The following is a 27,426-nucleotide window of genomic DNA, read 5'->3' on the forward strand; positions in this document are numbered from 1 at the left end:
TTTCAGTTTAATTTGCTGAATTAGCCTTCTTCTGGATTTAAATACTTCCCTCCTACCCTATACATTTCTTTTTAAATCAGTATAAGGTTTTCTTTCCTAGATTTGAGGTTTTGGGTTTAGGGATAGAAAAGTAAAATCTTGTCAACTACTGCCCAAGTATAATCAATATTTATATTTTCCCCTTATGACTGAACTCATAATCAATTACAGATTTATGAGTATTAGGTGAGATTTTATTATACTCATATACATCTCAACTAATCATTTCATAATCAGGACAACCACCAATATTTAGTTCCAAAATCAGTTCCTACATAAGCATTAAGATGAGGATTACTATGGATTTCCCATGGAAGATGTAATGCTTATCAAGACAGGAAATGGATATTTATAATTTACAATTTTGAAAGAAATTCCAACATTCTCTGGCACAGAGGTTAGTGTCTGAAGGTCTGCGACCATCCAGCCAAATATGTTACACTATTCTCACAGGCAGGTTTTTCTAGGCATGCTCTTTGTTTATGTTGGTGTTTGCCACGGGTCCCCAAAGCTTCTGCATGCTGCCAGCGAGAGCACTTGGATAACTAATCTATCCTCAGGAATGTATTTTCCAGCTACGGAGGAATTTGGACCCCTCTGCCAAGTAGCAAATTCTGATCATCCAGATTTAAGTACTAGCAAACAAATCTGAACATATGCTCACCAATGACAGATCCAAATTGTGTTATTACTCAAACCCATAACAAAGAATTGCTGCTCGCATCATGATGCCTTAAACAGTTTTGCTCCCAATACTTTGAACATAAATAAATAAAATAAAATCTCTCACACCCCCTAGGCAAACTCCCTCCAAAAACTCTTCTGTTGTATCCAATTGACCTCCTTTTCTCAATCGCACAGAACAGGTAAATTACTGAAAATTTGTCAGAAAAACTATTAGAATGATAATTAAAATTATTTCATCATCAGTTACAGCTGCCCAAAACACTGAAAAATTTGTTCATTAGCTTTGTTGCATTTTGGTTAACCCATCCATGTAAAAACCTTTTCCTGTCTTTGTCAAATTTGTTCTTTTCTGTGAATTCAAAGTGATGGGTAAGCATAAGTGACCATTAAAGTAATTTCCTGTTCAGCTTGGTTTCAGACTTCATATTAAGTGGATCATTCTTTTCCATCCCAACCTGATTTTTTTTTTAATCAATTGCTACTCGTTTTAGAAAAAGGAAATTTTTATAAGCGCTCTCCTTTACAAAGTCTTATCCAAATTAAAGAGCTCAACATTTTGAACATTCCTCATTTGTAACTAAAACCCTAATAAAGGGGGATGATTTCTAATGTCAGTATATGTTTTGTTATTCTTGCTGCTGAATTATATTAATTTTATTGCTATAATCTATGTACTTTCCAGTGACCCATATGACATCTAGGTCTGCTGCAAGATACACAGCAATTCCAGATCTTATCAAATATGTAAATCTTCATTTTAACTCTGGGAACTGAAGTTCACATTTGAATGTTTCACAGAAATATGCACTTCCAACCATGGCTGCAGGCTAGTGCTCCCTTGTGTAAGTCATCCATTTTTAGAACTAACTGTACAATTAGGCAGTTCAAGTCACGCAGAAGATCCATGGAATTTGTTCATATTGCTCATATGAGGGTTTTTTAATGTTTTTTGTTGTTGTTAAGCATTTCATAAATAGATCTGAAATGCAGATAAATAGCTGTGTTGAAATGATCAAGGATTGCAAGGGAGGCCATGTCAAAGGACATTTTCCTTGGGTGACGGAAAGTCAGCATGGTACATAAAGCTAAATTACAGAAGGCTTTTATAATCAGTAAATTGCAGTATTTCTTTTGTTACCACAGCATTTGGTAAACATTTCTCACTTTAGGCAATTAAAAAGAAAATAGCACTGTTGTCTGGTAACTTTGGAAGCACTTAAGTTCAAAATGACGAATTAGAGCAAAGACTAGAAATAAAATAATTATCTTTTGTTGCTTTTGACTTCTGGTCTCACAATCAGAAATCAGGGATGCAGTGCATCAAAGCTGCCTGGGGGTCACTAAGCAAAGTGATTTAAATTAACAATTGCATACGAGCAGCTTCTACACCCAAATGAAAAAGGATACCAGAGCACTTGTTTATGAAATTGGAGGATTAAAACTGTTTAATAAATATTACAGTCTCAACAAGTCCTCCTTAATGATATTTGAAGGAACAAAGCTGTGCTGTAGCCCTGTGTAGAACCCTGACAATATTCAAACCAAATCAAATTTTCAAATGCCATGTGGAATATTCTGAGTATCAGTAAGAGGAATAATCCTGTTTTAATCCTGTGCTAACTTTTGTTAATTATTGATGCCAAGTATATTCTAAATACAAATAGAGAAATGAGTGCAGGAAAATAACTCTTTTTTTATACAGTCTCTAACCTGAGTAGATTTTGAACTTCTGGCATGTCCTCCTTCCCTAAAAGATCCTTTGAAAGTTCTTGGCTTTGACAACTTTGTTTACAGAGCCCCTCATCCAGTAAGATATTAATTCCATTTAAATGATACCTGAGAGTTTCTGAAATATGTTTGAATTCCTGTAAATTATGGCAGTGTAGTTTCAGATAACTTGGAAAATTGTTTAGGATAATTGCCCTCAAGAAGCCAGACATTTAACTGAGTCTCCAGAACAGCCTTTCTTTGTTGATTTTATATGGCAACCTAATGCTAGACTCAAATTTGATTATTCAGCTAGTTTAATTTTAAAACTATGGATCACTGTGAGAGTACCTGGTGCTTACTTGTTTTGAAAGTAAGGGCAGTAATTAGAATGCAAAAATTTAGCTGCCTGTTTTTTAACATATTGCACTTAAGCCTAAAATTTTTGTCACATCTCTCCCAGGAGTGAGCTTTCTTGCATTTGTACTAATGTCTTCTCTTTCCTTGTGGCCTAAAATACAAGAATAGTCACTACTCTTTGTAGCTAGTACTTTTACTTATTTATTGGAAATTGAAAAATAAAAAGAAATATAAAATTGAAATTGAAAAATAAAAATAAAAAGAAACCCAAACAAGAAAAAGTATTAAAAATGTTGCCAACCATGTCCCCGAGTCCTGTCTGCTGAACAGTTTACTGAATGAGGTTGTCATATCAAAAATCTCTCCCCTCCCGGAGCGCTTGCCTGGTTCAGAGAACACAAGAGGATGGACAGGTTTGGCAGCAAATGGGCACAGCTCAAGCAATGCATGTGACTTATTCCATTTTTCTTCACTGCCCCTGTAGCTCTTCTGCAGCAGCAGCAGCTCTTTAGAGACTCTTGAAGGATTTCAGTTTTCACTATCATATTTTCCCTGTCCTGCAATCCACAGTACTTTATTTGCCTCCTGTTCACAATAAGCACTCAAATTCTTTTACTCTCAATTTTTAACCCTTTTCCAGCAGGAGACTCCTGTGGATGTCTATTCTCTGCCTAGGTGCCTCCTTCTTTTTTATTGGTTAACAAAGTCTGAACCTCAAGGTGAGTTTTTTTCCCTTCCATTTGCTTTTAGCCTGTGTTATCCCAACACAAGTCTAATAGGGAAATGTAAAACCGGATCTGAGCTGTTTTTAATACAGTGTTGAGAGGTGGAGTTGGCTGGAGTTCAGTTTTGTGCTGAACAGCTCACTGTAGCTCAATAAAGACTTGTGTCTGTGTTTCTGTTTATATGGCTGGAGCAGAGCACAGAGTATGCTTTTTCATTTATAATCATAGGGACACAAGACAAACACCTCTTAGCTTGTAGAAAGACAGGTCATAAAATGAACTCCCAGGAGACTGGAAACCTACATTATCAGTCCTTTTTCTACTGGAAGCAGCCCAACCCAATGGAAGTGTTGTTCATGGAAATTTAGTTTAGTCTTAGCAGAGTCTAAGTGACCTGGGGCATACTCAGCATCATGTTTACTCAATGTAACTATTTTACACAGGAATAAGCCAAGTAACACGAAAAAGAAAAAAGATAAGCCATAAATCAGGGGCTTTACCTTACTCCACAGCAGTGTTTTCTACATATATGCATGGGGAGGAGGGATGATTGGGACTTACAAACCAGATTGTTATGCTTAATGCATAAGGCCCTGCATATTGCTGTATTCAACAAACACAAAAGAACTTCCAAAGCACATTCCATGTCTGGTTTCAACACATAACACAGAGTTAGAGGCATAGGTAGTTATATTGTAGCCTTGTTATGGCCCACTGCAATCTTGTGCTACCCTGTCCCATAAAAACACCCGCCTTACTCCCACTCTGCTTTGTGCCAGTCAGTCACTTGGAGTCACCCCAGCTGCCACAGCCAGACTGTGACCCTCGGCAGATGTTACACCTGGAACTGGAGTGGCCATAACAGCGGGGACAAATACACACATTTCAGTGTGTGGATGCACACACATATGTATTCCACAGATTACTTATTAACATGCATTTACAGCATTGTAAGATATGGGTTAAACCCCTTTTTTCTTATTAATGGGCATTTCCTTCAAATCCTGCTTAAATTTTGGGCAGAAATGCTGAGAAATGGTGCAACACAGCAAAATGGTTTTGCTGATTATACTTTAGGACAGCCTCCCACAGTCATGCTGGGCTGGCAGAGCAAACTGTGCCACACTACAGAGGATTACCCAGGTCATGCCAGGGAACGAACCCACTCAACACTTCTCAATTTGGCTTTGGAGCTGGTTGTGCAGCGCAGCCCTCTCTGCTCTCATCCATGTTAAACACAGACTCTGCTAAGAATTCCTAACACATGCATATCTGTCCTGAAACTACCCACAATAGGGATTAAAGAGATGTACAATTTAACCTCAATTCATAATCCTGCTTAAATCAGGAGCAAAATAAATCACTAAGAGCAATGACAGCACTGTTCTCAGCGCTCTGTATGTGACCCAGGCAGATCCCTGGGTACAGGAAAGGCCTCTGCATCCACTAAAGGATCATGCTGAGTACCCACAGAGTCCTGTGTGCTTTCCATGGATCCAGGATGCAAACCATGGTATGGACAGCTATCACAGATGCATTGAGCTGACTTTCTCAAATAAATAACTTACTACACCAAGTTGACTATATCCCAGATATATTCCATATGCTTGATAGAGCAAGTCTCTTTGGAGACACCCTCAACAGCATCAGAAACTGTATCTTCCTTACAGAGCCTACCCCTCTTTCTGCTTTTTCATTAGCAGTGTTAGCAGTTGTTTATTAGCAACTGATACCCTGACTCTGGGTGCCAGCTGTGTCAGGATGCTCTACAATCAGGATGCTCCATTTACTGGGAGAATTTTAAAATAGAGTGTGGCAGTCATTTTACAGCTGAGATCACTAAAAGCTGAACTACAGGAATTCCATCCTTCTGGGAACATCTTAACACTTGCAGTTTACTGGGCACTTGTGGTCAGTTCATGTCCTTATTCAGGTCAGAGCTGACAAACGATAGGATTTTTTTTCTTTTTCAGACAGTGAATTCTTTCTCCTGTTTTAGTGAGGAGATGGGATTTCTGTAGCATTCATCCAGGCCAATCCTAAGCCACAAAGTTATTCCAGTAACAGTGTTTGTATCTAAACAAAATGAGGACCAAGGCAGACACTGTGCACCATCTCCCACCATGCTGAAATGAGTTCACACTCAGACTCAGTTTTTATAGCTGTATAGCTGCCCCCTCTTTGCTTTTATATTAAAGAGCATCATCTCTTTGGGAGAGATAACTGGAATACCATTCCCTGCCAGAAATGTATGGCTCTAGAAAAAAAAAAAGATTTTAAGGAAAAGCCTAATCCCATTACAAGGTCTGATGCAGCTGCAGGAGAGATAAACTGGACAGCCATTTAAAAAATTTAGGTTGGTTATAATGGCCCGAGCTAATCTGTTTCTTACTCACTGTATTTTCTAATTCCTTTCCTAACACATTGCCTACAGAATTTCATGGCAAATTATTTTTTTTTAGCAACATTATATGTTAGCAATAACCAGGATGCTCAGATCTGCACTTTCAGAACACTTGAAGGCATGTTCAGAAGATGAGGTTTTGCACCAAATTTGTCAGATGGGGGATGGGTACAAAGTTTATATTGATCAGCTTTATTAATAAAAATAATTTCTCAGAAATCTGATACATGTGCTGATTTCTATAGTTTTTAGAAATTATTATTAAAAAAACCAAACCCAAAGTCACCAAATCTCTGTCATTCCCTCTCATGCACACTCAGCTGGGTAGGCAGGAGGCCGATCAGCCGTGCTCTATTTTTACACTGAGGATGGAAATGGACAGGAGCGTTTGCGTGGCGCGGTGCTGGCTGTGACCACACAGCTGCCACTGCTTTGGCGTGCAGGGGCCAGAGCGCGGTTCCTGCTGTGCCAGGGAGGGAGGAAGGCTTTTCCAGCTCAGCCAGGAGCGCTCTCGGGCAGTGAGAGGGCGGCCGTGGCACCGCCGTGGGCTGGCATGGCTTTGTGCCACTCCAAGCGCCTCTGCTGAGGCTGCAGCACAGCTCGGGCTCTGCTCTGCCCCTGCTGCACACGCACCAGGGAAAAGGCCGCGCAATTAAGTTACTTTTTCAATGTATTCTGTAAAAGCAGGGAGTCTTATTTTACTTCTTTAATTCCACATTACGCAATTTTGGATTTATAAAACATTTGTAGGAAAAGTTTGCCAGAAAATGCAACTCCTTCTCCTGTCCAAAAATGGGAGTATTTAAAATTTTTTTTTCTCAGGAAATTTTTGGTTAGTTTTGATCTAGCCTTTTTACATTTAATTTCCAAGAAGAAACAGAAGTCACAACGAAAAAAAGAAAATTCTCTTAAAAAAAAATAAATTAATTACTACTTTTACCAGACAAAACTTCTGGTTTTGATTTAGACTCCAACTTTTGTTGGCACCAATTTTTCAGGCAAGACATTCCAGACAGCTTGAAATTTGAAGATAATTTGAGAATTATAAACATGACCACCTACCAGATCTGTAAAAGCTACTTATTTAAAACTTTAAAAATGTGAATATCCATCCATGCAAGTAAATGCCCATGGGGCAGACTTCTTTTTATCTGACATAATGTTGACAACAGCTTCTTAAACAAGAAATCTCGGGCTCCCAATAATCCCACAGGGAATGCACAGAGAGCACTCTGTGCAGAGAAGCTGGAGTCAGCTTTGCCATGCAAAGGTTTCAGAAGCTCCATTGAGCAGCATAGACATACCACAAACAGTCTGGAATAAGAGACCCACTGGCTCTTTGGCTTTCCTCATTTCCATGCTCAGCTTTTCCTTTTAGGCAGTCTACATGTCAAGGGTTAGCAGATCCATCTTTTGTAAATATCACTCCTAACATGCAACTTTCAGTGTTATTTTAAATCAAAATACATATTTTCATCCAGATGCAGAACACAATTTAATAAAAACCTAGAATCCTCCATTTTAGCAGACACATTTTAGTCTCCAAAAACCATAGAAAATAATTGCCAATGTCCACCTCAGTGCAGATACATTTCACTGTAATCCACCCCAATGCATTTAATTTCTTTCCTTTCTTTGTTCTGCCCTAGTGCCATTTAACTGTCTCCCTCTTTACACATAGCCACACTGCTTTTATATATCCTTCATCTTATAAAGTGTGCTTCACCAACAGGCTAAGTAAACATTTACAGTGATATATAACACTTACTGACAACGTCAAGCCAAATAGACTGTGATCCAAGAACAGGCTTGATTTCCCTCAGTCTCCTCTCCTCAGGCAAAAGCTTCAGTGAATAGATGAACCCTATTCTGCACCTTGAAGGTCAAAAGAATAGCTCTGACAAACCAACAGGGAAACAAATTCTTGGCCTGACAGATTTCCTCCAAGAACCGTCTGCCTCCAGCATCCCAATAACTGAACTTAAAGATTGCTAAGAAAATAATCCATTTATTAGGTGCTATCACAGCACAGAATAAGAAAAAATCACTGACGCCCAGATAGTCGGCACGCAAACCGCAGCCCCATGGCTTCTAACCAGCATTTCAAATTAGGCTACTCGGAGGCTTGGCATTTGAGAGCAGCTTCTTGTTGGTGTAACTGGGTTTTCATGCAGTTCTGCAGGCTTGGCTGCTCTATCTATTACGATTTTTTAACCCCTTCAACAATTCTAAGATAATTAAATATCAACTTGAATTAGCAAGTTGCAATAAACAATCCCCTGCGTACTATCAAGCTGCTTCCCATTTTACTTTGCCTTAACAATCACTTTTAACTCTCCTTCGATTCTTCCTTCTCTCAAAAAAGGAAGAATCTCATTCTCTTTCAACAGTTCTCACCTGACTCCTTCTGACTGGCTTTACAGAACTAAGGCTGTTTCTGCACTGGGCTCCACAAGCTGTGCTGGGAGCTCCAGAGCAGCTGCCACTCCTGCTGTGCCCAGCGCAGATGCGCTGCAGCCCCACCCGGGCAGAGGCACTGATCCCATGGCACAGCGCTGTGCTGCTCCCTGGCACGGGGCACAGGGACACAGCCTGCAATGGTCACACATCAGCTGGCAGGGGGTCACACACGGAGCCCCAGTGCCATCGCTGTGGCCACCCAGACACTGCAGGTTCAGGCTGCCTTCTGCCAGCAGAGGTACTGAAGTGAGAGTGTGAGGAAGAAAAGCTGATGTAATGCCTTCCAGGAAAGTGATGAAAGAAAGAGGAAATAAATGTTTGGCTTTTTGTCCTCATCTCGTCTCAGAGTCACTCATTTATATTATTAATATAGTTATTTAAAACTGTTTAAGAGACAGTGCATCTGCACTCACTTCACGGGTTTCAGAAGCAAGGGATTTGGGTTTTTTTTTTTTTAAACTAACTAAGAAACATTTAAAAATCATTCAGAAAGATAATCCCCTATTTCCTGTCCCCATGTCTCTCTTCATTTGCATGCCACAATCTTATGTCATAGTGGCTTGTTTTTTTGGGTTTGTGTTTGGGGTTTTTTTTGGTGGTTTTTTTTTTTTTTTTTTGGTAATGAGGTAAAATAATATAGTCTTGTACACAGAATTCATTATTTCAAGTGTTGTTGTATTTTCACTTACTGCTTAAAACAGTGAGAACTAAATCTGAGTCTTTTCTGCTGTATAAATAAACTTGTATGTATCTTATGCAACTCCAGTATTTTATTTACTTTACTTTATTTCTAAGTCTGCCATTTTCATGTTTTTCCCTAAGGCAGTAGTAGATGAACCATAATTTTATTACAAAAGATGTTACCTATACATCTATAAATTATTTCCACATTGCCAGCAAGCCAGCACGGAATGAGAGTAAGAGATGTCTGCTGTAAATTTAATATAGCTGATTATTTTCAAGCAGATGGACAGAACAACAAATGCTGTAGCAAACATCCATCTAACCTGTCTGTTCCAAGTATTGCATTTCTGCAGCTCAATTTTATTTAAATGTTAGGAAATTCTGCTGTTCTCAGTATGTGCCAGAATGCAAAGCACTGATCATTCCAGAACAACCATTAATCCAATCTGTGGTCAAGGAAAGAACATTGACTTTCAGCTAATAATCATTCTGGCATTACAGATAACATGTTTATAAAATGAGAGGGAACCATGTCCTTGTATCTTGGTCAATGAATCCTGCAGTTTTATATTTATTATGGTCTTAAAAATCTATATTCAGACTCTTTTGTGAATCACCCTCCTAATTTATTTTCTTTTTAAAACAAAACAAAACAAACAAACAAAAACCAAAAACCAACTTTATCTCCTCCAGTGACTTCTATATTTATTTTCCAGAAAGTGTATGAGAAAAAAATACCTCTTCAAAGCACTTGGGACATCACTTAAGTGATGCTATCCAAATTACTGACCCAGTTCCTAATGGCTTTGCTTTTAATGATATCAACTTTTTCTTTTTTTCTTTAAAAGAAGACAGCAAAACAACAATAACAACAACAACAAAAAAAACAAACCACTAAAAAAATATCCTTCCCAAAAACCCCAACCCAGCTTTAGTTAGGAACACATTCAAAGAGTTTTCCAGGTAGTGTCTGAAACTTTCTGGGTTACTTTGAAAGTCCAACTGCTTTTCAAGTTTTGTATTTTTGATTTTCATAACAGGCATTTTTTGCACAGTCCCCGCATATTGCAAGGTTAAGAGCCATTGAATTTGCACCATGTAAACAATTCTGGGTTGATTGCAGGGAGGCTTGAATGGCATTTCCTTCAGCTTCTCCTCTGTAAGGTGGATTTACGCCCTTCCAAACCCTGATGGCAAGAGCAATACAAAGTTGCCAAAACAGGCTGGTACAGCACATGCAAGAAAACTACAGTAACACTTTGGTCAAGCCTGCATTCTAAAAATCTTAGGGAATCTATACAGCATTGGCTTCTTCACAGTATTTACTGCATTCTTTACATTAATAATAAAAAATTTATTTTCAGGTCTCTCCATATCAAAGATAAATGAAAACAAGATCTAAGTTCAGCCTAACTTGTGTTTTTTTTTAAAAGTTAATGTCAAAATCCTGTGCCTAGAACATATTAGGGGGCTCCTGCAGCCTTCCTGTACAGATCTCCCGCTACTGCGTCCTGCCCGCCGCAGGAAAACGCTGCCCCGGGCCGCGGGCTGGGCTGGCACGGCTGGAGGAACCCGGCAGCAGCACGGCCGGCCCTCAAAGCGCCTCATGGAACTGCTGGGATATTGGCGCTTGGAACCTGACTGCGAGGGGAACAGAACCCTCAGTGCTTCTATTCTTCTCCAGGGCTGTTTGCAGACAGCTTCACACACAACCCGAGGTGGAGGAGGGCAGCCCGGCCAGCCCATCAGGGAGGATTAGTGTCACCGTCACCGCCCCGCACTGCAGCATCTCGGAGCGCCTGTGCCTCTGCCCATCCTCCTCTCGGCCCCACCTGCCCTCCGCTCCCGTCCTTTCCCAGGGACAGGTTCTTCCCTCCTCTCGGCCCCACCTGCCCTCCGCTCCCGTCCTTTCCCAGGGACAGGTTCTTCCCTCCTCTCGGCCCCACCTGCCCTCCGCTCCCGTCCTTTCCCAGGGACAGGTTCTTCCCTCCTCTCGGCCCCACCTGCCCTCCGCTCCCGTCCTTTCCCAGGGACAGGTTCTTCCCTCCTCTCGGCCCCACCTGCCCTCCGCTCCCGTCCTTTCCCAGGGACAGGTTCCTCCCTGTCCTTTCCCAGGGACAGGTTCTTCCCTCCTCTCAGTCCCACCTGCCCTCCGCTCCCGTCCTTTCCCAGGGACAGGTTCCTCCCTCCTCTCAGCCTCACCTGCCCTCCCCTCCCCGTCCTTTCCCAGGGACAGGTTCTTCTCCCTGTCCTTTCCCAGGGACAGGTTCCTCTCCCTGTCCTTTCCCAGGGACAGGTTCCTCCCCGTCCTTTCCCAGGGACAGGTTCCTCGCTGCTGTCCTGCTGAGCCCTGTTTGCAGCCCTAATGGTGCAAACAACACTTGACTAATTCAGGGATGGGCCTGGAGCGTACTTTGGGTTTTGGTGAGAGTTTTCTGGTACTGCGGCTTGAGTAGTACTGTGACAGCCATGTGACCCTCTACTGCTGCAAATTTGTCGTGGAAAAGAGATATAGTATCTTCTGGTTTGGCTAAAAATATCCTATAAAAATGTAGAGTTATTCATGGTGTCCAGTGTCAGAACTTGAAAGAAAACAAAATCACACACACTGAGATTAAAAAAAAAATAATTTCAGAAGTATATAGTAGTATTCATAAGTTTTTGGTCTCCAAAGTTGTGTTTTCCTCACTTTATGGAAATACTTTATAGTTAATTTATTTAATTATCTTAGCACTGTCCACATACCACCTAGATTTCATTTCTTACCCAATCGAATTACTGATAAGATACAATACAGGGACTGAATGTTTTTCAGTCAGCTTTTTGAGTATTTTTAAGTATTTCAAGTACATAAAGAAAATACCTTAGTTTTACTCATCATAACCCTGTCACAGGTTAGAAAGCTTTGCAGGTCAGATTCCAAATGCAAGATAAAGACACATTTAGCTTATTTTTCTACATTTTTTCCTTTTCATTTTGTTTTTGGCCACACAAAAAAAGGAGACCTCCATAGTGTATCAAGTAAAAATTAAGCTCTGGTACATATTCAAAACACTCATCACTCAAAATTTCAGTTTAGGAGAAATTCTACTGCATAACCATGTCTGAAAAAATGAAAAAAGGTAACAGTATTTTAAAAAACAAAACAAGTCAAAATTTGCACTATGCTGTATAAACACAAGCCATTTCTGCTGAGGATTTGAAAAAGGTACAATTGTGATTTATTTTATGAAATTGGCAGTGCAATAATGTCATTGACATAGAACATGGAAACCTCTCATGTTAGTTCCTATATTAAAATTGTCCTCAGTTTATTACAAAGAAAATAAAGATAGATGAAGGTAATGGTTTCCTAATGCTATATATTATTTTAAATTGTTCAGTAAAGTAAGAATCTGCAAGAATTTCTACCCATCTCCTTGAGTAATTTGTCCTTTTACATTCTTCTCCTGCTGTATAAAAAATGCATAAAGTTTCTTTCTACTAAGAGCAGCAGTAATTTTAGTGGTCCTTAGGGATCCCTGAGGCCAGTGGAAGGTGTAGAGTCCTTTTCCCCTTCTCACAGACTCTGGGGTACACCCTGTAGGGGTTCACATGCAGGTGAAAGCTGTATTGGCAATATTACACTTGATTTTGCACCTCAGGCTCTGCCCCCTGGTGCCTGGGGCCAAGAGGAGGAATGGAACCTCTCCTGTTCCTGAGCCCCACGCACGAGTTCTGTCCTGGAGTGGGGGAACCTGCAGCCCCCCAGCCAGCCCTGCTGTGCACATCCCAGCAGCAGGGACACAGCTGCCCTCCATTTCAGCTCCTTTTCCTTCTACAGCTCATGCAAGACCCAAAAAAATTCTACTCCAGATTTTAGGAATATGGCAAATATGAGTCCAAACAAAGGTATGGTTCAGAAAAAAGACTAGTTACTTTAAATGGCCACTGAATTAAAGAAGAAAGAGGCTGTGGCAAAGTAATATTTACAGCTCCAGTGGGTTTAAAATTGCAATAAATCAGAGACAGATATTTTGACAGAAAACCAGAACTACTGTAACATGGGTAAAAATTCCCCATCTATGAGACTGTTAACTTGTATTCACTCATTTTGTTGAATATTACTCATTCTACACAAGCTCACAATTTAAATTTATGTCATACCACCAAACAAACCAACAAAACAAACCAACAAAACCCACAATCAAAAACCAAAACCCAAACCGAAACCACCAAATTAGACAATCCCCATCTGAGAGGAGCTTCACCTTTTTTGAGCTAGTTAAGGTCAAAATAGTGAGAATGAACTGACCTTGGAAAGCAAGAGAGTTGACTTTATTTCTAATCTGTAGCTTTGCCAGGGCTGAGAAAGGCAGAGGCAAAATACTCACGGTTACAGATGATAAGTGACTGTGAAAAGGAATCTTTGGCATCTGAAAAGATGGAAATAGCTAAGGAAAAAAGGAAGCTGAGGTTGGGGAAGAACTTTGAATGAGATAGTGCCTTTCCTTAAACACTAAAGTAAATATTCTTCTGGAAAATGAGAAACGTGTTCATTTGTCCTCTCAATGGCAGAAAACATAATTTTATATAATTCATTGGTCTCTGATAGATCCTTATCTGAATTCCATGAGGAGGGCTCTGAATGCGAGAGGATGATCTATTTAACTCCAGAATATTTTAGTGAAACAGGGCAGATAGAGAAGACAGAGAAATGAAATTACTGACAGATGTGACACAATCATCCCTGGTAAAACACAAACTGAAGCCCACAACCTAGATTACGTTACTGACTGCTGCAAAGCCATCCTTTCAAAGCCAATTATGCCACCAGTTAAATACACCATAATGAGAAATAGATCAGCAGCTTTGGATGTTATTTGCCTCTCTCTTTGTTTTTCTAGTACACTAAACATCTCCTTAGCATGCAGGACAGTTTGGGGAGGAGGTTGTGACTGGCAGGATAAGGTACTCACTCTGATGAACAGCTGAAGTTACAGTGCACATCTTCATACCAGGACAAGGATGTACAGCTTTGGTAACACAATCTCAGGAATAAAACACCAAGTGGGAAATGAATTCTTTCCAGCAGGCATAAACAGGTTGTATTCTTTTTCATGAAATTGGGAGTTAAGATGGTTGCCTAAAATACTTTACAACACGATCTGATCAACAGGTTTAGCCTAACGCTGACAACAAACTGAATGATCTCTCTTATATCTCTGTAAGGCTCAAGGGCAGCGAGGAAGCTAAGTGAAGAACACTTTTGTCCTACCAGTCCTTAAAAATTAAAGAGAAAATTTTAAAAATGTGATTCCTACCTTCCTGAACCCTTAATTAAAAAAAACCCCAAAAAGTCCAGGCAGAAGGAATGCACTAAATCTATCTGAAAATACAGATTTAAAAAAAACCTAAAACACTGTCACAAAGATGTGTATAATCTAGTTAACATATAAATATACAAAGCAAGTAAAAAAGCTTGAACAGACAACTGTGCATACTGCCAACAGAAAATTTCAGCATACCATACATACATCTTCAGTATCTTCAGGACTCATATGACAAAGTCACTGTAGCCAAATGAAAAAGAACAAATGTATAATTCATGAGGAATAGCTTTTTAACACACCAGAGCTTTTGGGTGTCTAAAAATAGAGTTGTGAAACATAAAAAGCAGTAGTATTGTCTCTAAAACTACAATAATATTTTATTTTCTTAATGTTTTCCTCAGTAAAACCTATGGTTTGGAGCTCATTCCTATCTTTTGTAGACCCCTTTTCTCCTGTTGATTTATGTATCTTTACTGGAAGGCTTTTGAAAGGAGTATGTTTACTAGTAACATTCCTTTGAGCTACTTTTTTTTTTTTTTATTATGGCACATATTTGACACACAAAATGTGTGTCACAAAATGATCATAAATGCAGAAAAACATATCCCCCACAGTCAAATATTTCTCCTATGATGCACCCTCTATGTAAGATAAGGCAATGGTTGAAAATTAATGCGACATAAAGAGTGTCCAGCCTGACCTTCAGCTGTTCTTTGGATACATTTTCAGACATCCATCACCTTTTGCTTTTTTCCCCCATTCAATGTAAACATCTGGTATATAAGTGAATTGCAATGTTACTACAAGAAATAATCCAGTTTTAAAGTTTGTGCAAGAATTAGAGGACATAAATGCCAAATGACTGGACGAAGCTGGACAACAGCAGCAAATACCAGAAAGGAAATACATATGCACACTGGTAAAATAAAAATGCAGTACTTGCAACATCAATTATAGATGATCTCACTTTTTTTTTTAACATAGTTGGCAGGTAGTTTTGAAAAGGAAAACAGATGTCATCTAGCTGACAAGAAAGCACCTCTTACAGAAGATAAGACACAAGTATCCTGTTAAAGTTAAATACTAGAGACTTACATCTTCATGCAAATACACATACTCCAAACCTGCTGCAGCCCCATGGACACACAGTAGCTCAACCCCAGAACTGTCAGGCTATACAGTAATTATTTCAGTGACCTACTTTTTCTGTGACTAGCTTCCTACTCTAGGCAAGAATCAAAGCGTAAAGCAGGAAAGTTTTATTAATATTATCACAGATTCCCTGTCTAGTTTAGACTCTACATTTGAGTCAACAGGAAGGAAACTTGATGTGGACATTCTTGGTGAAAGTCTATTGCACACCAAAACACAGAGGTTACAGAGTCAGTGGTTTCCCCTGTAAGAAATGTGTTTTTATGTGGATTCTTCCTCTAATTTTTTCCAGGATGCGGAACAGTGCATATACTTTGGCCAGCTGAGGACCCACAACATAAGAAAAATTGTGTGACTTAACCCAGCTCATTACTTTAATTTTAAAATGTACCTTCAGTTGGAGAAGAAGGGCAAATAAAAGTGGTCTCAGCATAAATGTCCTGCGCTTATTAACATAGGTTTACATTTCACTATTACCCTAGTTTCTTCCTCACTTCAGGGGGAAAAATATTCCATTTTTGGTGCCATGTAAGAGGCAGCTTGTCTCCCAATTGCATAGGACCTCTTGAACTAAAAATATATTTGGGCAAAAGAAAGGATATGGTTAGGCAAGGCTCTATCCTTTTGTATCATGGAAGGGATGAGATTCCATCCCAGCGGATCAGTTTCCTACCAGCAGCTGGTGATCACCACAGGAACAGCTGGAATATTCAAACCTTCATCACTTTTCAGATTGTGAAAGCTAAGGACCAAACTTGTCCCTAAATAAATATTTTGCATATCTCACCAATAGAAGCATTACTTTATTATTTATCTTCCTAGGTGGAAAGAAGCCGCTTTCCCAGCTGCCCGGAACCATTTCACCGTCAAAACTGTCACTACTTTTAAACTTGCCAAGGGCTACTTCTCTGAGCTCTATTGTCACTGACTCATCAAATCTGAAATGATGTCTCTGACCTTTGAATCAGTTGTCTTATTTCTCTTTTGACACCAATGACAACTAGAGGAAAAATGTAGATGAAACACTCAGAAAATAACAGTGAAAGCAAGCTGACAATGCCAAATCCATCTAGGAAAGCATCAGTTCTTAAAGATGCTGAATGCTCTGTGTGAAATAAAGATGCTCTCATCAGTGCTGCTTCTTTGGAATTTAGTTGTAAAGCTCTAAATATTTTGACTAAAAAAATTAAAAAGCAGAGAGATACCTGTAGCCTTCTCCGGTGACTTTCAGTGCACACAGGAGTGTCAAAGACCTTGCATAAGAGCCAGTTTTACATAAGGCTCAAATCTCCTGTACACAGTGAGGCCAAGGAAGGAAATCTTATGGAACACTGGGGAACAGCCAGTCCTTTTCATCTGTCTCCCACCACTGTTGTATGCACTGCACATAACTAATTGTAACTCTCAAAAATCAAACTGTGAGGATGCCTCCCCAGGCAAAATAATTTGATCTGTCCATGTCCAATATATTTCCCGTTTTGGATCAGTTAAAAGGCAACAAAAAATATTCAAGTTGTATAACATAGTGCAATATATAATTAACTTTGCACAAAGCCCAAAGTTTTAAACTTGAATGCTGATAAATGCTAAACTGGTAAATCCCACTTTGGGATTATCCCACCTGAAATGCTGTGCTGAACTTTAAACAGTTAAAATTCACCCAAGATATTGATCTGTATGATGGATCTCCTTTAGGAATTACGGTCCCTTTCATGAATCCCTTTGAGCTCTCCCAAATGGAGAAGGAAATGGAAGACTTGCTTTCATACATTTAAGGGCTAATATTAACCAGGAAGGAAGGCAGCTCTTATATTTGCTTACAAATCACTTCTGAATAACTCTTCCTCCAGTGTCTGTCTCTCTGATCTTTGGTCCCCTTGCAGTATTTCTAACATGAGGACATCAACCCTCCTTTTTTATTTTCCTGTTTTCACTGGCAGAGATTATCAAAACATAGTAGCAAATATTTCAATAGAAAATAAAATACAAAACTCAAGGGACAGCGCTACCCCAAACTGTCAATTGCAATAAAATGTGAGTATGTAACAAATATCAGCAAGACAAAACCATTCTAACATACTGGTAAAAACTGAGTGCTGGAAAAAAATGGACTTTGGTCTTGTGAAAAAAGGAGAAATGCCAAAGGAGGAAAGAATTACTCCTACTTCTATGACTTCTTGAATAAATGACCTATTTCTAATTTGAAGCTGAATTCTCCCAAAGAACTCCCATCATTACAGATTTTGTACATCAAAGTTCAACCTGCAGATTGTTCTGATATTACTGTATATATTAGAGAGGAAAATTTCCTATAAACAAGCAGACATCAGTATTAAGATATTGATGATTACTAAATGTCAAAAATTAATGCCAAATTGTAAAACAATATATTAAAAGGATTGTAACTGCATGATGCTGCCTCAGAATATGTAATTCATGTACAAAAATGGAAAGGGTTTAGTTCTGAATGAAAGATTTGTACTCCAAGCTAAATTGGGTACCAGTGTATTCATACAATGTGGGGTAAAATCCTAAAAGATAATTACTTGCTCCAAACAGAAGTTTTTCTCACACCCTTTTCTAACCAGTCTCAAATTTGTCTTTTGAAGTATCCTGTCTGTGCTTGATTTGGGAATGATTTTAATTTCTGTTCTTTGAGTGAGGGTGGTTTGGTGAGGAGGTTTTACTCACCTGCTTATAGGCACTAAATTATATTTTACTTGATTTCTTGTGCTTCCCTTTTAGTGATGTAAATCTGTCTAATTGTTTCTAACAGGAGATTTAGGATAGGTTTTGATGGAAACAATCTAATTATAACTCACATTTTCAATGCAATAAACTATATAACAATGATATTTTTACCTCATACCGCCTAAGAAAAGAGTGACACTGAGCAAAGTTTCCCATTCAGTCTAAAACGGTCTATAGTTAAAAAAAAAAGAAAGAAAATCACAAACCAAATTTGAATATTTATTTGATTTAATTATCTCCATTTAAAAGTTCTCAATACTCAAAACAATCATTCTGCACATGTATTTGCTCTGAATTTAATACTAGTGACTTCAGGAAACGTCCATCAGGCTAACAACCACTGTGGAACTGCAATATCTCATGTTACTGAACAAAACAAAAATCAGCAAGCATGTGTTCTGTACTCTGAGGGGATGGTACAGATATTTGTGATGCATTACAGAATGGAGTTTACTCTTGCATGACTTTAGATTTTTAAATTATATTTTTCAGAATTTTATAGCATATAATATGTGGTTTCCTAAGCACCATGAATTCTTCCTTTACCCTGTTTCTGACTCACCTGACTTTAAATACTGAGAGATCTCAGTTTGTCTGTCTAGTCACAAGAGACCCATGTCCAAAGAAACAACCACAGATAACCATCTCAATAAAAAGAAAAGCTACAGGTTTGGACATTACATTATACTCGATAATGTGTTTCATCCAAGGTGAAACTGTGTTATTACATAGACAAACTGAGATTGCCTAATCTGTTTTAAGGACATGTACACCACAAGAAGGCATTCAAAGCTCTTGATCATTAGAAATATGATTCACTCTAGGAACAACTGGGACAAACATTGGTTTCAGAGATAGCACTGCATTGCAGTTCTTAAGGTCAGTTGCATTTTGCTTTCCAGGTGTGAAAAGAAAAAATCCTATAGGCATACTCTGTTTGTTTAAAGCATCCAGATAATTCCAATTTAAAAATTCGGTTTAAAGTTACATAATTATGCAAAAGAAATAGCATCTACTTACCAGTTTGTTGGTATAGGAATCATGCATTTAGGATTCAAATATTTTTGGTAAAACAGGTTTCCAAATAGTTAAATACATTCAGAGAGTCTGTGGAGACAATAGAGAGGCAACATAAGTGCTTGTGCAGGGTCTGTTGTTTAGGAATGCTACAGAATACATTTACAGTATTCCAGTGTTATTATATATTAGCCTTATGACAAATTTGAAAACTTCTTTTTATAAAAAAATTAGGAATTTTGCTATAAGTATTTTTTATTTCATATAGAGTCAGTCTTTCTCTTTTAGGAACACCATATCCTGGAAAAAAAGACTTTTTTTTTTTTTTTAAACAAGAGAACAAGAATTTTCTATTCATCTACAATAATCACTTTCCAGTTAGCACATTCATCAAAGAATGAGCAATTCACTAGGGTAACATATGCAGGAGTTTGCTTGTATATATTCATATTGTCTTCTGCCTGAAAAGAGTTAAATAGAGCATATAAATGATGAATACAGAGCGTCTTGGGATACAAAACAACTAAAATGGGTTAATTAGTGAAAAACATGCATCAGACTATAAGGCTCAACTGTAAATGTTACGGTTTTTTAAACCTGTTATATCTGCTGCTAATATTTGGGATTATGGATAATATATATAAAAAGATGTTAATTTCCAAAAGGAGTTGAGTGGAAGATATTAAAGAGTAGGAAATATTCATTGTTTGAATAAGAGTTCAGATGCATTCACATTAAACATACATTAGCGAATACATTTCTTTGACATGCTCATCTATAAGCGTAATACGTAAGTGACCTAGAAAATACAGACATTGTATAATCAATGACAAAAATATTGAGACAGATAAGCCCTGAGATCTTTGATCAAATATATTCTTTGGCAAACAAACAAAACACGTTATCCTGACAAATAATACTCTTGGGAGCGGTGGCAGTGCCTCCGCCAGCACCGCCCTCCGAGGCGCTCTGCGGCAGCCGCAGCCCTGAGCTCCAGTGCCCCTGTGCAGGGCAAGACTGGAGCTGTGGCTGCTGCCAGCCTTCTGAGTGAAGCCTGTCTCTCCCTTTGTGCTTTGTCATGTTACACAGAGCTCACCCAGCTGCTGTCATTTTGACAAACAAGAAATACATTCTCAAGTTGGTAAGAAAAGATGAGTTTTATACAGAGAAGAAATGCTGTGATCTCTAGTCAAGTGCTTTTTTCTCTATCTAAAAGAGTCCTGCGTGGTCCTGTTGTTGCAAATTTTGCTTTATACTCTTCTTTCTGGAAAATCAGTGAGATTTGCAAGCTGGCTGAAGTGAATACTAACATGCCATTGGTATTTAACTCAAAATGCTCTGAGTTTTCTCCTGTGATTCCCTGCTTGGTTTGCTGTGTTTGTGTCTGTGGGCTTCCGAAGAAAGAGACGCCAGAATAGAAGGGATAAATCTCCTCCAAGGTCTGTAGTTGAAGAGACTCCTGAAACACAATAATTCAAGATAACAATAGTCCTTTGGTTAAGACAATCTTCTGGAACTGAGAAAATCTGCAGTCATAATAGTGTTTCATAAAGTCTTTGAAAACCATCATGACATAGATGTGCAACTCCCTGTGACCACCCTGTTAAATTTATATGTGCAATGTGCTCATATAGAACCCTAAACAGACAAGTGCAACGCTGACAGAAAACACCTGAACTTGTGACAGAACAATGAAGTTTGTTCCAATTAAAATAAAACAATTAGTGATGCATTTAAAAAATACTTGTGTTTTTTAATATCAACATTAAAGTGAAACTGTAAAGTCTTCTTTCTAAGTTATGCATTTTTGAAGTAAAAATGACAAAATTCCAAACATGTAGACAAAGTCTTTTCATATATGGATGTTCTCAATTTGGGTTAGGCAATTGACATTTTAAATATGGGTTGGAAGAGGATATACATCAGAGTATGCAGATAGAAATGTTAAAATACATATTTTATTTTGACAAGTAAAAGCTCTGTCAGAAGGTCTTTGATTCACAACGCTGGAATACATTCACAGTTTTGAAATATGATCCTTTATCATATTCACTTCTTAGACAAGTTAATGTCTTAAATACAAACAAATGCACATCAGACAGAATCCAAGCCTGATTTGCTTGAGGGGCTGTAGGGATAATAATAAAAAAACTATTATTAAGTAGATTTAGCATGAAAGGGAATTATTTTTTTCAATCTTGTCTTATTTGTCTGAAAAATAAATTCTACCATTTTAGTATGTAATACATGAGGTATCTATTAATATCCACATTCAAATTAACAAGTTTTTCATTCTAAGGTGTTGTCTAAATATTTCCTATTGTCCACATATAACTGAACAGTGGCATTCCAAACAAATGCATTTCAGTAAAATACAAATAAATTTGTCTGACAAAGAAAATAATTATGGTTTATACTAAAATATTTCCATTGGTGAAACCAGATTCCAGCTGACACTCAATAAGAGGCTTTATAAAGAAAAACACTAAATCTTTGCATCTTCTGGAAATGCCACCTTTTCAGCACTAACATTATTTCAAGCTCTTTATAAATGCTGCAGTAGTAGACTAATTTTTTTTTTTACTCCTTATTTTCTGCCATCTTTGATACCATCCTGATAGATCCAATATAGAATTTAGGAAGAAGTTTTTTCATGGAAAGGGTGATTGGGCATTGGAAAAAGCTACCAGGGAGTTAGTGGAGTCACTTGTCCCTCGAGGTGTTTAAGGAAAGACTTAGGAAGTGGCACTCAGTGCCATGGTCTGGTAGCCAAGGTGGTGTGGGGTCACAGGCTGGTCTCCATGATCTCAAAGGTCTTTCCCAACCTAGCTGATTCTGTGCTCTATAAGTATGTATAAAATCCATAGAAACTAGGAGTGTAGCAGAAGTCTCACTTTTTTTCTCCTTCTCTGTAAGTAAACACCTTTCATTTCAAATGATTGACTATCTGCCACCCCCAAACATGGCCTGCAGTTCCTTATTAGACCCCAGGACACTTCTTATGTGTACCAGTGGTGTGGGCTTTGTACCATCAGCACTAGCTAGGAGCTCTTCAGGGCCTTTACATTGCCTTTGGATGTAATTTGTCATATTCACTAAACGGTTAACAAAATCACATAAAAGGCATTTAAAAGCTTCTTGAAAAATTGGGCTGATATATTCATAACAAGGTCTCAAAGCTACAAATTTGATGAACAACACACTGAAACCAGAGGTGAAGCTGCAAAGTTCCTGTGACTCTGATGTCTGAACAAGATGAAGCAGCACAGTATTTCGTGATGAGAGCACGTAATAAAAATGGATACAACACAGCAGAAATCTATCCATGGAAGTTGCATTCCCCAAGCACAAAGTCACTAGATACCACAATACTTGTGGTACTGTCAACATCATCTTCCTAAATACTAACATTCTCACTCATGACAATCTTTGAACCAAACTCAGATAAATAATAGCCAGAGAATCCACCCATGTAAAGTTTCCAATACAGTTTTCTCTATAAATCTTCAAAAAATGGAATTTTCTGTCAAAAATCTGTATTGTTTCCAGCCTTTAACATGACCTGTCTTAAAGCAAGATATGTTTTATTACAGTATAAGCAAACGTGCACCCAAACTGATTAGTTGGTGAAAGCAAAGTACCAAGACTCCCCAAAAACAGAGCAATGAAAAGGCTTTCCCACTGCTCATTTTGAAGGAGAAAGTAAGTTTGATCCCTCTTTAAGTCAAAACTAAAGCCTTTTAAAATATTTTAAAATCACAAATAGAATAGAAAGGTTATGCATAGCCCCAACAGCAATATCTCCTTTATCTCTGGTTTCTACTGCAATATTGTATACAGACTGGAGCTGCCATGAAGCTTATATAAAGACTCCATTAATCTGATAAAAATATCAGCAAGTGTAGGAATGAAATCAGACAAAACATGAGGTGGTGTGCAGAGAGGTTCCTGAGGGTTTATCTCCAGTGGCAGGGAGACAGAAGGCATGTGGGCTCAGGTTGGATCAAGCCCTTGTTGCCGTGCCAGAATGGCTGGGGACAGCTGCCAGAGGGGGTGTTTTAGGGAGGGCTGATATCCTCAGGGTGGTTGCTTGACTGGAAACATCAGTTATCACCTTGAAACCACTGCCTTATAGAAGTCAAACTAGGCAGAGCAGGAGGAGGATCTGAAGTGTGAACATACAGAAGCTTCCCTGCTGGTAGATGGGCTGGTGACAGTAGGTTATTTCTGCAGCCATTGGAGGAAGGAAAATTCCTGTGTGCTTTCAGGAGAATTTTTGGATGTAGAGCCCTATTAAGACCTTGAAGCTAAATCCTGTGCCTGCACACACACAGTGGTTCTTCAGTGTTATTTCTCAGGCAATTCCTATACTAAATACAGTGTAAACTGAACATTTTCCAGAGTTATCTATGGACAGTGAGCAGTTAGGTTTGCTGTGCAGTTGCACAGGAGCCAAGATGTGCCCTGGCTGTACATGAGAGCTCCTCCCTGCACTGCAGCACATCCAAACACAGACAGCAGTACTGGTGATGCATCTCTCAGTAGATGGCCAGGTAAAGCCTCAGAAGGAGCCCCTGTCTTTTTGAACCAGTGTTGTGGCTGTCTTGCTGTCTAACACTCCACATAGTCATCATCTCTGTCTCTTAGAGTATGTTTCCTCACTTTTTTGGTCCAGTAAAACTAGTTTAAGTTATTAACTTGATTCTCATCTAACAGTTCTCCTGCTCAATCCGAAACAGATCCCTGCCTTCCTCCTTTGGTGACTGAGCCTATGAAGTGGCCACTGAGAATGCCAAAGAACAGGACAGCCCTCTGCCACAGCTCTTGATCTTCATATAGGCATGATAAGAAATTTTTCATATTTCCTTGTATCTCACAGAGGCCCCAGATATCAGTAACAGACCCATTCACATAAATAACTGCTTCTTTAAGAGACAACTAAGTATTTCTGGAATGGATTAAAGCTTTATTGCAGAATAAAAGACCTAAATTGCAATAGCTTTATCTTATCCTTGGCTAGAGACTTCCTTCAAGTATCTGTTCCTACACTTACCATTCTAAATGGAGGAACAAAACATAGCAGCCTACATAAATTGTCTTCTAGAAACCCTGCAATTAAAAATATGACCAGGAATAGCCCTGCATTACAAAAATAACTGTGAAGTTTGCCTTATTGATATCAAATGTCTTAGCCACAGCCACAAAGAAAGAGTCTGCATTTTCATAGTAAAATTTCTGTTCCATTAAGAAAATAGTTTCTATATTAGAAACAATTGACTCACTGCAAACAAATTTCTCTAAGTTTCTTACTAAAAGAAAATGCAAGAATCAATTAAATGCTAAAAAAATTAAAATAAACAACCAAATAAACCAAGATGAAATGCTAGCAGCTACACAGTCTAAAGTTTAGACTGTTCTTGTAGATAATTAATATGGTCACATTATTTAAATGAAACACCATGCATCCCGCCACATGTCATTCCTTAACAAGTCAACACATAGGAACTATGCCTACAGGACAGAAAAAAGATTGAGAAAGATGGATTTTGTAGTGAGATGAAAATGACAGATGCCTTTTTAAGTGAGGAACGGAATATAGGATTGAGGAATTTGCAATGGTCACTTAAGCTAAAAGAATGGCCATATGATGTGTTTACATTGCACAAGGATGTTATTAAACATATTTAGATAAATGCCCATGTCCTCACTTTTTATGCTTTATCAGATTGCATATAAACTGTAATTCAAATTAAAAGATGTAAAACCTTGCAACCACTGCAAACAACCTTGTAAGTATCTGAGTAATTCCATCATCTCTCAAATCTCTCAAATTTAACTTTCCCATTAGTGCTTGTGCAACCTGATAAATTAGGGGGGCAAGGTAGGTAAGACAGTTCAGCTTAGTCTAAATAGAGGGTTAATTAGAGTTAGAAAATATAATCAAATCCCAGGATTAATTCCAGTAATTATCATGTCTGAAGAAAAAAAAAAGTTTCTATTTTTTAATTTATTTTACAACACTTGCCACTAATTAGAGTAGGTTTTCATCATTTATATATCATAAATATGGACTCTTGTCTAGGTACACAGCTACCTCAAGAGAAACACTCTACCAACACATATCCAGTATCACAAAATCACAGAATGGGGCAGGCTGGGAGGGAGCACAGCGGTTTGTCCGGTCCGACCTCCTGCTCAAGTGGGGTCATCCCAGCACAGGATTGCAGCCAGAGAGTTCTGGAATCTTTCCGGTGAGGGAGACTCCACATCCTGTCTGAGCAATCTGTTCCTCTACATGGCCACCTGCACAGTAAAGGAGATCTTCCTCGTGTTCAGCTGGAACTTCCCGTGCATCAGTTCCTGCCCTTTGCCTCCTGTCCCACTGCCGGCACCACTGAGCACTCAGCAGAGCCTGGCCCGTGCTCTGAGCCTTCCCTACAGACACTGACAGACCCTGAGCAGATCCCCTCTCACGTATCTCTTCTCAAGGCTAGACAGCCCCAGCTCACTCCTAACCAAGATGCTCCAGTCCCCTTGTCCCACTGTGCTGGACTCCCTTCAAGAGCTCTGTGTCTCATGCTGAGGAGCCCAGAACTGGGCACAGCACCCCAGATGTGCCTCACCAGGGCTGAGTAGAAGGGTAGGATCACCCCCCGTGTGATACCTGCTCTTCCCAATGCACCCCTGGATCCCATTGGTCTCTTTGGCCCCAAAGACAAAGCTGGCTCACGAACAGCTTGTTGTACACCAGGACCCCCACATCGTTCTCCGCAGAGCTGATTTCCAGCAGGTTGATGCAGAAGTATGACTTGAACCTGCATGCTCAGGAAAAGGACTAAATAGGCATCTTCTCTACTCCTCCTCACACGCCTTGGGCATGTAGCTCCTTTTCACAGTGGTGGGATCTCTGCATTCACTTCCAAGTGGGACAACGTGTATCTGCCTTTGATAGTCCAGACAATACAGCCTGTTTATTAAATGCTGTTGGTTAATGCAAAGGATCTTTCAGAAAGCTCTATTATATTCTCCCTGTGAAGACACTTTTGGAAAAATGCAAATACAATAAATGCAATGATCACATTTTAACTTGACAAGAGAAGGATTTGGTGTTTGCTACTAAATTTACTACAAAAAAAACAGAGGTCTATTTTCTTCCTCTCTTTAGAAATTTTTTTGTTTGTCTAGACATGCTAAGAATTTCACTGTCCAGTTTCACTAAATATCACCCACCTTCTGTAACTATGAATGAACTATTCCCACAAGAAATAATCTCTGAAAAAAAGTTTTACATTTCATTGGTACCTGACCAGCCAGGAAACCCTGTATTGACCTGAAATAGGTCAGTAAAGATGTGAGAGTCGGAGAGAGGACACAAAGAAGAAAAGCAGAATTTAGCAGAAAGAAGTGTGCTTTGGGTTTACCTAAAAGCAACAAACCAGAGAATAAAATCCTGTTGACCTGCAGTTTTCTGATGCTTGGAGAGTACCACTTATGTCATGTAAGAGAAGGGAGGCCCTAGATTTGGTTGTAACAACCACAGGGACAGTTAAATGCACTTGGCAAATTTTATGGGATATGAGTATGTCCTGAGAGTTTCCAATTTGGCCTAGTAATTTTATAATAAACTGTAGAGAACCTTTTATCTGTGCTTTGTGTTCAGTGAAGTCACATCAAAGGAAAGGATGGATCATTTACATCCATTTGGAAATTACTCACCATATGCCTGGGAAAAAGGTACTACAGCACTGCTTTAACACATTCTCCTCAACCCCTGTCACTGAGATGAAACTTGTACATATAAGAAATCAAGGTCTAGAAATGCAGAGGCTGGCCATGCTCCCCTTCTTTCATCTCTGTTCAAAGCCTCTAGAAGCCCTCACACCAATCTCCATGGTTTTTGCCCCAAAACATCTGCCCAGCCACTTCAGCACTGGGCTATGGCAGAGTCTTTACAGGACAGCAATGAAATGCAACTGTGAAACTGATACCTTTCATAAGACGACTGATAACCTTTGTACTGTATCTGGACTCACCAAGAGGTCACTAGTCTTAAAAGGACCTTCTTGAGTCTGCATGCAGCTCCATAGGAGAGAAAAATTAAAGTTTTGGCAGAAATTTCTCTTAGGAA

General features: G+C 38.9%; 1 long non-coding RNA gene across 4 annotated transcripts in view; it reads right to left on the reverse strand.

Annotated features, from left to right (window-relative positions):
* The window catches only part of LOC115496241 (uncharacterized), a 123,136-nt gene extending 102,041 nt beyond the window's left edge, over positions 1-21,095 (reverse strand). For 2 of the 4 annotated variants that reach the window (XR_012057124.1, XR_012057125.1), the window contains exon 1: positions 19,302-21,095. This is a non-coding gene — a long non-coding RNA (uncharacterized lncRNA). The remainder of the gene's footprint in view (positions 1-19,301) is intronic. The other 2 variants (XR_012057122.1, XR_012057123.1) reach the window with 2 other exon arrangements.
* Between the last annotated feature and the right edge of the window lie 6,331 nt (positions 21,096-27,426).

Source organism: Taeniopygia guttata, chromosome 8, assembly GCF_048771995.1.
Source record: "Taeniopygia guttata chromosome 8, bTaeGut7.mat, whole genome shotgun sequence".
Taxonomy (NCBI): domain Eukaryota; kingdom Metazoa; phylum Chordata; class Aves; order Passeriformes; family Estrildidae; genus Taeniopygia; species Taeniopygia guttata.